Here is a 12,328-nt window from a genome sequence, read left to right on the forward strand (position 1 = left end):
CGCCATAATCTTTTCTTCATAATATACTGGGTTGCTGCTATTTCTAGATGGTCTTTGTATCTTACCTGTTTCCAAAAAGGATGTATTTTTTATGTTTAGTCGAGTTCATGGGAGCGAAAGAAAAAACAGAGAGCTTATGTAATTTACACACTGGGAAGTCTATTTTCTCTCCACTCCCATTACTATTGCTATTGATGACATATATTATACAGCCGTAGGATGTCCCTTTCTGGGATCATACATCAGCATTTAGGACATCTGTTGAGACTCAAATTAGCTATTAAGGGAAGAGATGAGATACAGGTCTTTCTAATAATGGAAACTACAGAGTCTCTTGAATGTAACCTTTAAAATAAATGGGCAACAATTATTATTTTTTTCTCTGAAAATTGGCTTCTGAGGGGTTAAAGACTGTTTCCAGCTCTCTCTGTTACCCATTTTTATTTTTAGGAATGCTGTTTCTTTGCTTATTTTCCCTTGTAAGCAGAGTTATTCTGTTTGATTCTCTAGTGATGTTATTAATGAAGTTCAATCATTGATTTCATGCATCAATAATGACACTATCTGTCAAATTTGTATTTGGAGGGGTTAAGAGTTTTAGATGTGCCCTGTTCTCTGACCTTGAGAAAAGTGTTCAAACTCTTTAAACTTTATATTCCTAATTTGAAATAAGAGACATAGCAATTGTAACTACTTCATTGCTTAGTAGTACTACTCTATAGAGTTATTATGAAGATTTGATGAGATAATAGCACAAATATAGAATATATAATCTATATCTATGTCTATGTCTATGTCTATGTCTATGTCTATGTCTATGTCAATGTCTATCCATGTATCCATATATCTCCATATACCTGAACATTAGCTTTTATTTACATTCTAGGGCTAGAAGGCAGGTTGAAGTCAGAAGGTGTAGGATAGAACCTAACTCCTTTTCTCTCAGCTTGGCTATCCTGGAAGAAAACTGTGTGTATATCATCACTCCAGGTGATTCTTACAAACACATTCCAGAACCATTTGACTATATTACAAACTCTATAACATTTTCTTGCTTTAAAACATAGTTGCTTTTAACCTGTATGGATTTCCATCCTATTTTTACAGTGTTTCAGAGAAATTGAGTTTGGAACATTTCCCAGTAATTTATTCCAAATACTTCTCATTGTCACTAAATTTTTTCTTAAATTACTTTTGTAAATCAGTTATGATACAGGTGAACATAAAGTCCTTTACCATAGCATTGTGTAGCTGAGGCTATTTGATATGAAATTCTTCTATATGTGGATGTTTGTGTATGTCTGTTACTGCTTTATTGACTGGGTGGATTCTAATTGGAGTCACAGGAAATGCCCTACATCAAAGTATTTATCTGCATAAAAGTAAAATAAATATACAAATATCTTATTGACATTTATGGGGAAGAAAATCCTGAAAAAAATTTTTAGTAGGAGATTACAAATATAAATTAATGGGAAATTGCTCATTATTGTTAAACTAGAGGCCTGGTGCACAAATTCATGTACCAGTGGGGTCCCTCGGCCTAGTCTGTGGGAGCAGGCCAAAACTGGCTCTCCAACATCCTTTGAGGGGTCTCTGATTGTGAGAGGGTGCAGGCCAGGTCAAGGGACCCCACCAGTATGGTGCAGGATCAGGGCCACATAGGGCTCCAGAGCATGTGCAGCCTGCCCTGCTCAGTCCTGATCAGCCAGCTAACATTCTGGTCAGAGCGTCTACCCCTGTTAGTCAGAGCACATCATAGCGAGCCGTTGAGCAACCTTAACATATCATTAGAATATGCTTTGATTGAACAGTTGACCAGTTGACTGGACACTTAGCATATTAGGTTTCTATTATATACTAGAGGCCCGGTGCATGAAAATTAATGCACTGGAGGGGGGTTCCCTCAGCTTGGCCTGCCCCCTCTCACAGTCCAGGAGCCCTCAGGGATGGGAGGCAACCTGGCAATCAGGGGAAGTCAAGGCCCCCATCACACCTCTGTTGCTGCCACTGCCGACAGCTCAAGCATCAGTCAGCCCTGGTTACCTACGCCTCAGGCTGGCCTTGGGTGGCTGAGCAGCCACCATCCAAGGCTTGCCTGCACCTGGGGCTAGTCCTGGGTGGCTGGGGGGCTGAGGGGACTATAGAACTCTGGTGGCTGTGGATGCTGCAATCTTTGAGGATGTGATGGTCAATTAGCATATTCCCTCTTTATTAGATAGGAGGATTAGATTCTATAGACCATCAAATATATTCTTGGGTTTAATATGTTGTGTTGATTGCTTGATGTGGGAATATATTTATGAAGTCTTTCATAGGTACACTCATGAACATAGTTTCCAAATTCTTCTACTGTGTTATTTAGAACTCTAGTGGTTGTAACTGACAGAAACCCAATTCAAGCTAAATTTTAAAAAGGGGGTGAGATTTTTTTGTGTGTGGTTCTTACAGCAGTTCAGGAATGGCTCTGTTGACCTGTCTCTGGCATAGCGAGATTTAGGGGTTTATACTGTGTCCTTAGGACTCAATAACTCCCATATATCACTTAGCCTGACTGTCCTCTTAGTTGGTTTTATTCTTAAGCAAGTCCTTAACTGCATTTCTCTCAGCTTAGGTAGTTCAGCAGAGAGAGCACTTCTCTTTCCCAGTAGTTCCAATAAAACTCTCAGGGCTATGTCTCATTGAATGTGGTTTGGGTCACTTATCCTTTCCTGACCTAATGACCACAGCTAAGGAATGGAAATCAGTGATTTACTAGGTCTAAAAAACATGCCAGTGCTTCTAGGGATGAGGTTTGAGAATATCTGCAAACTCACAGAAATTTCAGATGATTCCTTTAAGGAATTTTGAGGGGCTATTATCAGAACAGGAAGCATGCTGAACAGTCAAAGGTCAACAAATGCCCACTACCTTTTGTAGGGTCCTGAGTCCCTTGGCTAGGAAACCTCCCTTGGAGGTTTTTACCACTGAGTCTTAGGAAGGGAAGACTAAGCTTGGACCTGTTCTTTGGGGGAAACCCAGTAATTTCAGAAAATATTAAATATGATTTTTCCCCAGCCTCTTTCTCTACCAATTTACACAATTATTGTCTATTTGCTTACCAGTATAATGGGAAAAAGGGCTGAATTCACAAGAAGGCTTTTGCATTGTGCTGAAGGAACACATTGAATTATTTTTAAATTATTTTTCATTTGAGGAGAATAAATTAAACTTACATATAAGCCCCTAGAGAGCAGATCACAGGAGAAAGATTTGTTTTCTGAGAGTCTCTCTGTGCCAGTAGGTTTATATTTAATAATATTTCATACACTATATGCAAATATAGACATCCTATTTAGGTGTTCAGCATGCTTGCAGCAGTCAGTGGTCTCTCTTTGCTTTCTCTACCCTTCCCAGGAATCCAACCTTCAGGAATCAGTGCAGCTGCCAGTGTTTCCTTTTTATAGCATTCTGATAGCATTCTGGACTTCCTGGAGACACCCCAATTTTATCCATGCATATCACCTCAATAAAAGAGATTTGTAATATGCAATGAAAAGGTTGTTTTACTATTATGCTTTGAAAATCTTTATGTGTAAATCAATCAATGAATCACAAAATAATTATATCATGATTCCTAACTTGTGTTTCAAAAATATGTGGTCTCAAATGCCAAGGAATCCAACTTCCTAGCACCACTTGCTGTGGTTGAGGTGGCAAGCAGAAATGGACATGGCCGACCTTCTTGATCAGAAATAATTCCAATGAAAAAGAAAACCTACTGATTGTCTTTCATGTGCATGGTACTTATACTTAATACCATGACTTAAAATGCACTGAAGACACAGCCTTTGCTTGCAAGGATGTTAAAATTTGCAGAGGGATGGACAGTTAATAAGAGATAAGCCACAGGCATTTTGAAGAGTAAACATATGGTGTTATTGGAGTGTAGGTTGGTATAATCTCTTTGCAGAATAGTTTGTCAATATCCATTAAAATTCGAAGTACTAAATCTATAAAAATTTAAGAGAGTGAATACCCAAAAAAAGATATGAAAAATTAAAATAATAATCTCCAGAAGGCATTTCTAAGTATGACATAAAACCCTTAATATCAGAGACTGATGGACTATACAAAAGTTAATTTTTCTATATACAAAAAAATAGACAAGTAGCAAACTGTAATTTATAATTGACAAAAAGAGTTTGGTTTTCTTAGTATATAAAAATCTTCTATAAATTAATAAGAACAAGAACCTAATTCAATAGGAAAAATAGACAAAGAATATGAATAATCAGATCACAGAAAAGGAACTATAAATGGTTTTAAAACATATTAAAAGATGCATATCAGTATTCATAAGAAGAGATACTCAGATCAATACTGAAATGATGAGTCTGGCAAAGATCAAGAAGATCCTTAATACGTTATGTGTTTTCAGGTAAGGTGAGAAGATGGGGAAATGGCCACTCCTATAGATTTCTCTTGGGGCTATAAATTGCTACAATCTCTGTAGGGCAATTTGGCAGTAGTTATATTTGAGAACACAGCTACCCTTTGACCCAAAAGTTTTATTTCTAGAAATTTATCCTCCTTTGGAAATATCTGTCTGTTTGCCAAATGATGTGTATAGAAGATTATTTATTACAGCATTGTTTGAACAAGCAAAAAACCCCTGAAAATAACCTACAAATCAATCAAAAGGGGAACTGGCTAAATTAAATTATGGCACATCCCTCCATATTATATGACTCAACTGTAAAAAAAAGAGTGAGCTGATATACAGCCATATAGCCAAGATAGATAGGTAAAGGAGAAAAAGGAAGGTGTAGAACATTGCATTTCTTGGCATATATATATAAATAAAAAGCTGGTAACAGAAGTTGCTCCTGCAGTGGGAACTGAATGGCTTTTAAACAGTGGTAGTCGGGAAGCTTATTTTTTCCTAAATACACTTTCATATTTTTTTATTGTTGTATCATGTGAATATACTCAGTCTTCAGAATTAATGTACTTTAAAAATACAATAAATTGCACATATGAATTTACGAAGCAATTCTACCACTAGAAATTAATCTAACAGCATAGTTTATAATAGCAAAATGCAGTCCATCAGTAGCAGCTGTGAAAAAGAATCCCAAGAGTGGTAGTATGGAATGCTCTCCAAGATATAGTATTCAATTTTTAAAAAAGCAAAAGCAAGATGCAGAAAAATATATACTATTGCCCTTTATGGAGGAATATAATTTATTTATTTCCAATGACTTAAAATGCACAGGAGACTCAGCCTTCACATATATCTTTACTCGTTGTACAGGCATGAGACATCTGCAGGTGTGAAAATACACACAGGTATTTAACAGTGAGATTCTGAGTTGGAGGCCTGGGGCACTTGCTTTGCAAGGGGTCTCTTTACATACCCAATGAGTTTTAAATTCCTCTGTCCAGGAATTTAACAAAAAAGGAAAATGTAAAGCCAAGGACAAACACGTAGCTTGTTGGTTTGTGAACAGCTGAGCTGACCTTCTGGATCAGGAGAATCATGCTGAGTTAAAATTAGTGTTAAAGGAAGAGCCAAACTCATCGCGTGCGGAGCCGAAGTCCTGGAGGTCCATTTGGGTTCTCTCGAATTCCAAAACGACCTACCAGAAAAGGCAATCTCAGGAGACGGATGACTGGCTTTACGTTTTGGGCAATAGCAGGCTTCGTTTTAAAAGCTCCCCAGCTATCACAATTTCCTTTTCAGGGAAAACGTTGTTTTTAAATTCATCCATGGAATCTGGCAGACGAAAAGGGGAAAATGTTGACTTTTTCACGTTGCCCATTATGCAAAACTCTGAAATGTTCGGAACACAAGAGACAGATGCAGCGAGCACAGTGACCTTAAAAAATTTTCCAGGCAGATCTATCAGAATCCGTTTCGCATTGCCCATGTCCTTGGCCAGCAGGCGAGCACACAGCTGGCTCAATGCCACGTCTATAGCAGCCGGGCTGGGATGTGCATTAGCTTTCGATTTACAGGGAAGCGAGGGAGCATGATGGTGGAAAGCGAGGCATCTCATTCGGGGTCAGGTGGCTCAGGAAGCACTCTGATGGTGTTTACAGCAGGAGAGCTCACAGTGGGAGAAGCACCGGCAGAGATGGGATCCCGACTGAGCGTGAAAGCAAAGGTCACCTCACCCTTAGCTCCACCCTGGAAGTCATTTCATCCTCTGGGTAAAGTTTCTCTGTGGTTGCTCTCACTGCCTTTTGGGAAGGAGAACTGACCAGTCTGGGGGACACCACATTTGCTCTTCACCTTTTCCTCATGTTATCTGCTGTATTTACTTTTTTTTTTTTTTTTTTTTTTTTTTTTTTTTTTTAAGTCACAGAATGGAAGCCCCTTTGTGCATTACAGAAAGATAAAATTCCTAGATGAGAACGGACAGATTCTCTGCACATTCATCGCTGTCTTTGAGGCAGGAGGATTCAAGACCTCAGACACCAACCTCATTCAAGAAGCTGGGCTAGAGAGTGAAGAGGAAGCAGAGCCATGTAGCATGTTCTGTAGCTAAGTTTTTTTTTTTTCCTTTTAGAGGATCGCCCCCACTGCCTGCATAAGTGATTGTCACTGGTCCAGGATACTGCGGGCTCCTGGGAAGAGTGAGGTCTGTGGTGAGCTCTCGCGTCTCTCCCGCCTGTGCCTACCCTCTGTCCACCCCTCCGACCCCTCCGCCAGCTCAGGTTTTTCTTGTCAGGCGCTGGCAGGTAGTTTGTCACCCTGATCCTAATCAGATCACTTGTAATTACAGAGGGACTGTCAGGGTATTTTTGGTTGTCATCTTCTAACGAAATGCAGAGTGCGTGGCATGTCTACATAGAATTACTCTGTAATTCAAAGTAAATTGACATTTAATTTCAATTTCATTACACAGGAATTATAGGCATGACAGATAACAGTCTAATTAGGAAGCAAAAGTGTAAGAGTATGTTTATGGAATGAAAAATCCACATGATGTCCCACTTTTAACAGGATCAAAATGATTTCTCTGCACTTTTATAGAGACGGTGTAATGGCAACAGTAACACTTAAAGAAACAATTCTGGCCCATTGACCACGTGCCCATATTTTATCTCATTTCGTGCAAGCAGTAACTCTCTGAAGCTGGAATGATCACTCCCACTGCTGCAGAGAGGACATTTGGGCACGTTAGTAAGCGGTCCAGGTGAAGAAAGTCAGTTCCTCTGGACTCAGCCCCACGCTCAGGAGCCCTGTTGCGTTTGCTGTCACTTCCAGGGAGAGGAGCAGGGGGCCTGGGGTAGGATGCCTGCCTCTGCCTCTGCAGCCTGGGCCGGGGCCTGGAGATGGAGCTTTCCCCTCTTTCTTTCCCTGTCTCTCTTCCCCTTCCCGCTCCCTTTCTTCTTCTTTTTACTCTCTTTAACAAATGCTTCCTGGGCACCCACTCTGTCAGGCACTGTCCCCACATGTATATTGAGCACCAAGGGAAACTGACAGCATATTTGTCTGGTGGGGTTTGCTGTGTCTTTGTCCCTTTCCATCTGCAGCCCATGGAGCAGCCCATTCGGCATCCGGGTGTGTGATGGGCCCACACTGCTCGCCACGGGTGTGGGGCCTGCAGTGTGCGGTGTCCTGTGGATGGACAGGAGCGGGCGGACGGTGAGGCACTTTCTCCTCAGGAGAGCAGCATCCGGGCTCAGGGGCTACTAAGCTTTCTCATCCCTCCCGCTGGGTCCTCCAATTGAAGCCAGTTTTCCTGTTTGTTTGATTTTGGTATTTTTATTCTTCTGATACCTACGCTTCTGTAAGACAAGTCACATTTGGGGCCTCTTTCTGCTTTTCCAAGAACCAGGCCCGCTTACCCACTGCGACAGCAGAATTTTCTTTCTAGCTAAGGAACTAGTTCCCTTCAGCTGCACTTCTTTTTATCTTTCTTTCCCCTCCCGCATCACTCATTTATGGTTGGAGTCCCCTACATGGGTATTGTACTCCACAATGTGTGATAAGCTTGTCTCTTACAATAGCTCATTTGATCCTAAACCGCCCATCTGTAGAAAGTTAATATTTTATCATATCCAGCTTATCCATGGGGAAGCCAATAGGCAGGCGTTCATCGCCTCCCAAGGCTTCTCGGGAGGAGCTCTGGCCTCAGACTCAGCCTTTCTGGAGTCAATGCACACTCTTTTCTCAGGGCATCACTGCTCGTCTTTCCTTGGAGGCCCTTTACCTTATCCCCCCCTGTTACCCAGATCTCATCATTTACATACCACCTATCTAATGCACTTAATCATTTTCTTTAAATTTATTTTTAAAAATACTTGGATATATTTGTTTCAGAAGAAGACTTTATATCACACCTCAAATGGATGACTGGCATCACCTGGTAGAAAGGGTGGACATGAGTCTGATTACAAACAAAAAGTGAAACACTAGACTGGCTAACTACTGTTTCTTACCCATGGCTTTATTATTAAATTTTTTTCGCTTGATTTTACAAAGGATCTTTTTTTATTAAATTATTATCTGTGTACATATTTTAACATTGCCCCCCCTCCCATATATACCCTCCCTCCTCAGAGTTTTGTGTCCATTGGTTGTACTTATATGCATGCATACAAGTTCTTCGGTTGATCTCTTATCTCCCCCAGATCTCCCTACTCTCCCTGCTGTAATTTTACAGTCTGCTTGTTGCTTTACTGTCTTTATATCTGACTTTTGGTTTGTCAGTTTATAATGTTCTTTAATATCTTATTCTGTCAATTTTAGAGAGAGGAAGAGAGAGAGAGAAAAAAAGAAGAGAGAGAGAGAGAGAGAGAGAGAGAGAGAGAGAGAGAGATCAATTAGCTATCTCCAGCATGTGCCCTGACCAGGGATCAAACCTGTAACCTGGGGATGTGCCCTGGCCAGGAATAGAACCACCACTTTTGGTTTAGGGGACAATGTTCAACCAATTCAGCCACACCAGCCAAGGCTCACGCAAGGTTTTTATCGTGATGCCCGCTCTTGGTTGACAATAAATTCAGCAGGAGTGAGAGGAGTATTACATGTCCACTAAACACTGAGGGAAGACTTTCTCCTACAGTTATTGGAAGTACTGAAAGAGAAATGAAAATGACGGCAGAGAATGATTTTTTTCACAATGCCTTCAACATTTTTTGGTGTTCTGCCTGTGTCCTACTAAAGTTATCTCAAATGCCACTGTTTCGTCCTAACCACTTTATTCCACATGAACATGACTCATCTAGTACCTGCGAAGGACGCCCAGCCACACCCTGACTTCGAGGTTCCGCAGGACATGCAGCTTTCTTCACTGGGTGCAAAGCAGATCCTGTACCTGGGTCCTGAGGCTGTCTGGGCATTTTCTCAGCCTGCTGGGGGAGGTGGCTATTGGTTACACCTATATTTCTTTTAGAAATTGTATAGAATTATGTACCTTATAGAGAAATGAACCTCATAGGACAAACATAGACATAAAAAGTGGGCTCCTCCAAGTTTGAGAAACCTTGGTGAGATCATGTTACCTCTCCTGACTTAGATGCTAGTCAGACTTCCGAGGTTCAGCTTTCTTTTGCTTATGGAAAATAAAAGACCCTCATGCTGATAAATGGAGCTTTTTGAGTAGGACCTCAAGTGTTTCCTTGAAAACACATCTTGACAAAATGTAAATGATGATGTAAATGAATGAAACCCAATGTATTCATTAAATCATTAACATGCCAATCGTTAACAAGTAGACTTGATTTTTAAATCAAATAGAACTGCTCCTGAATATAGATCAGAAATGTATACATTATGCTGCCTTAAATCTTTACTAGACTAATGTAGATATAAATAAATAAACAGTTAATAAGAAAATACTAAGAGTCCTGCACCTTCACAATTTCAGAATTGAAAGTGAAGAAAAGAAGTACATAGAAAAAGATACTCTGTTTGATGCATGCCATCAGCACAATCTAATACAGAGTCATATTTGTAGTCCCTGCAACCCTTACTCCCTGTTCAATTGCTTTCTTAGCCTCACAAAAATGAAATCTAGGAGGAAGCAAGTCACTTCTGAAAACACACTTAGAATTCATTTTCAATCTACAGGAGATAAAAATCAAAGAATGCATTGCTTTGCCTTTGCGTTTTTATCATTTTAAAAAACAGTATGTACAAACAACAAACCTGAGCTTGCAAAGGGATTAACTAATCAGAAAGAGATCAAAAGCAATAAGACTCCCCATGCGGTGCAGGGGGGCACAGGAACAGGGACTCTATAAAGAAATAGTTTGTCATGAGGCAGTGAGGGTAGAGAACAAGCAAGTGAGAGAGCATTTCCACAAAGTAGGAAGCTATTCATCAAGTCACATGTTCCCTGCTTTTAGGATTAGGAGAGAAATCTACACTCCTGCCTGTGCTGCTGCCAATCCTGCCCACCTTTGGTGTAAGGCACGGGGATGGGAGAGGAGACCCCTTTTCTGATGTTATTTGATGCTGAAGGTTCAGCTTGTTTGCAAACTGGTAGTGGTGAGAACTCCAAAAGCTCACTGTGGTGGTTCAATGATAAGCAAAACTATCCGGGGTATTTTTATTACATCTCTGTAACCCTCTCATTTGGCAGCCTCCCTTTTTCAATCTTGCCCTATGGCTTGGGTACTCCAAAATGCAGATGTCCCTTTCTCTCTGGAGCCTAGTTTCTTGCCTCTCTGTGTCCCATGTCCTGTGCTGTGCCTATGAGACGGAAAGCCGTGGGACAACCTCAGACGTCTGCTCGGATAGGCAGGTAAGCAGAGGGGGTAGTCTGTAGGCAGCAGAGAGCCGGCAGAGCACAGAGGAACAAATGCTCTGTGTAGAGCAGTCAAGTTGACGGCATTGATCACCTTAGAACTTGCTCAAGGAAACACTCTGAAGGAGACTTCCAGTTAGGAAACCTTGCAGATCTGGTAAAGTATCTGATCAAGGCAGCACTAGACGTAAGATTTTAATGAGCAATGGTTTACACAGTGTGCTACATTTCCCTCCCACCTACATCCCCCAAAAGAAAAGAAAAAAAGGATCTGTACTCTGAAGGGAGTCCCAGTCATCTGAAGCCACAATTATGTGTGGCACAGGTATTGGGGACAGGCTTGTAAGAAAATACTTGCCTTCAGGTCAGAAATTTGCCATGTAAAGACAAGCCACATCATTGCCCCTCAAGTCATACACCTATTTCCTGTCCCTGTCCACTGGCCAGGGCTCATGGCATTTTTGCTTACTGGTCCTGGAATAATTAGCCAAAGATGCCTTCTCAACACAGCACTCCTGGCAGTCACACTGATGAGCAGGCATCGGCAGGCGAGATCAACCCTAAAGAAGGCAGGTCCTATGTACTCAGGGTAGGTGAGGGATGAGCTTCAGGGTATACTCAGAATTCTTCAGAAGGCCTTGGGAACTCTCAGCACCACCATAAACGTACTTTGTTAAGAAATCTCATTACCAACACAGGAGGCTACCAGACTCTACTGGAAAATTCAGATAGAGTGTGTGGTACAAAGGAGTGATCTGGGAATTAGAGAGTCTGAGTTCTAGTTCCAGCTCCTCCAGGATTAGTTATGAAACCTTGGCCAAAATTGCCTACCTTTTCTAGAAGTTTTCCTCCTATGAAATGATTTTTTAAGACTTCATCATTGTGGTAGGGCCCAAAAAGAGTAATTGAACTTGTATCACAGGGTTGCAGGAGGCTCAAAATGAGATGCTGTACGTAAATGTCTTTGGCAAACACAACAGCTCTTCACCTCCATATAGTTATTCTTCTCTGGCCATTTCCATATGTTAAACCATGAAAAATTGGAGAATTTTTGTGAATTCCTAATAGCCAATTGAATCCAATGGAAAAACATCTGGCTAATCGTAAACCTGTATACTTCATACAATGGAGGTTCTTTTAATGCCAAGATAAAAATTTTACTTACTCGATGGAAATAAAATGAAGACTGTAAGAACAGTAAATGTTTAACCTATCATTTTCTTGCTCTTGGAAAATAAAAACAAACAAAAAACCCCTAAAACAAAACCCCATGCATTGTGTCCTTTTGTTCTCTGCCTATTCATAAGTAAAGATCTCTTTTTAACACCCAAGATAATTTCAAGTTCAGCAGGAATAAATATAACCACGTTGGCAAATGTGCTAAATTCATGTTTAATAAACTGAATTTACACTGCCCAGTTCTTGCAAAATTAGGAATTATAAACATATGCTTTCCAGAAAAAGTAGTCACTTGCTTTGCTTTCATCTGGACGAAAATACGATCATTTCCGCAGCACAGAGAAAAAGAAAAAAGGCTGGCCTATATTTAGCACTGCTTGATGACTCTGGGACCAGCTGGCAGC

At 40.6% G+C, this 12,328-nt stretch overlaps 1 pseudogene; it reads right to left on the reverse strand.

Annotated features, from left to right (window-relative positions):
• LOC118703657 overlaps positions 1 to 12,328 on the reverse strand; it is a 36,836-nt pseudogene that overhangs the window by 1,227 nt on the left and 23,281 nt on the right.

This window comes from Pipistrellus kuhlii, unplaced genomic scaffold, assembly GCF_014108245.1.
Source record: "Pipistrellus kuhlii isolate mPipKuh1 unplaced genomic scaffold, mPipKuh1.p scaffold_m20_p_4, whole genome shotgun sequence".
In the NCBI taxonomy this organism is placed as follows: Eukaryota; Metazoa; Chordata; class Mammalia; order Chiroptera; family Vespertilionidae; genus Pipistrellus; species Pipistrellus kuhlii.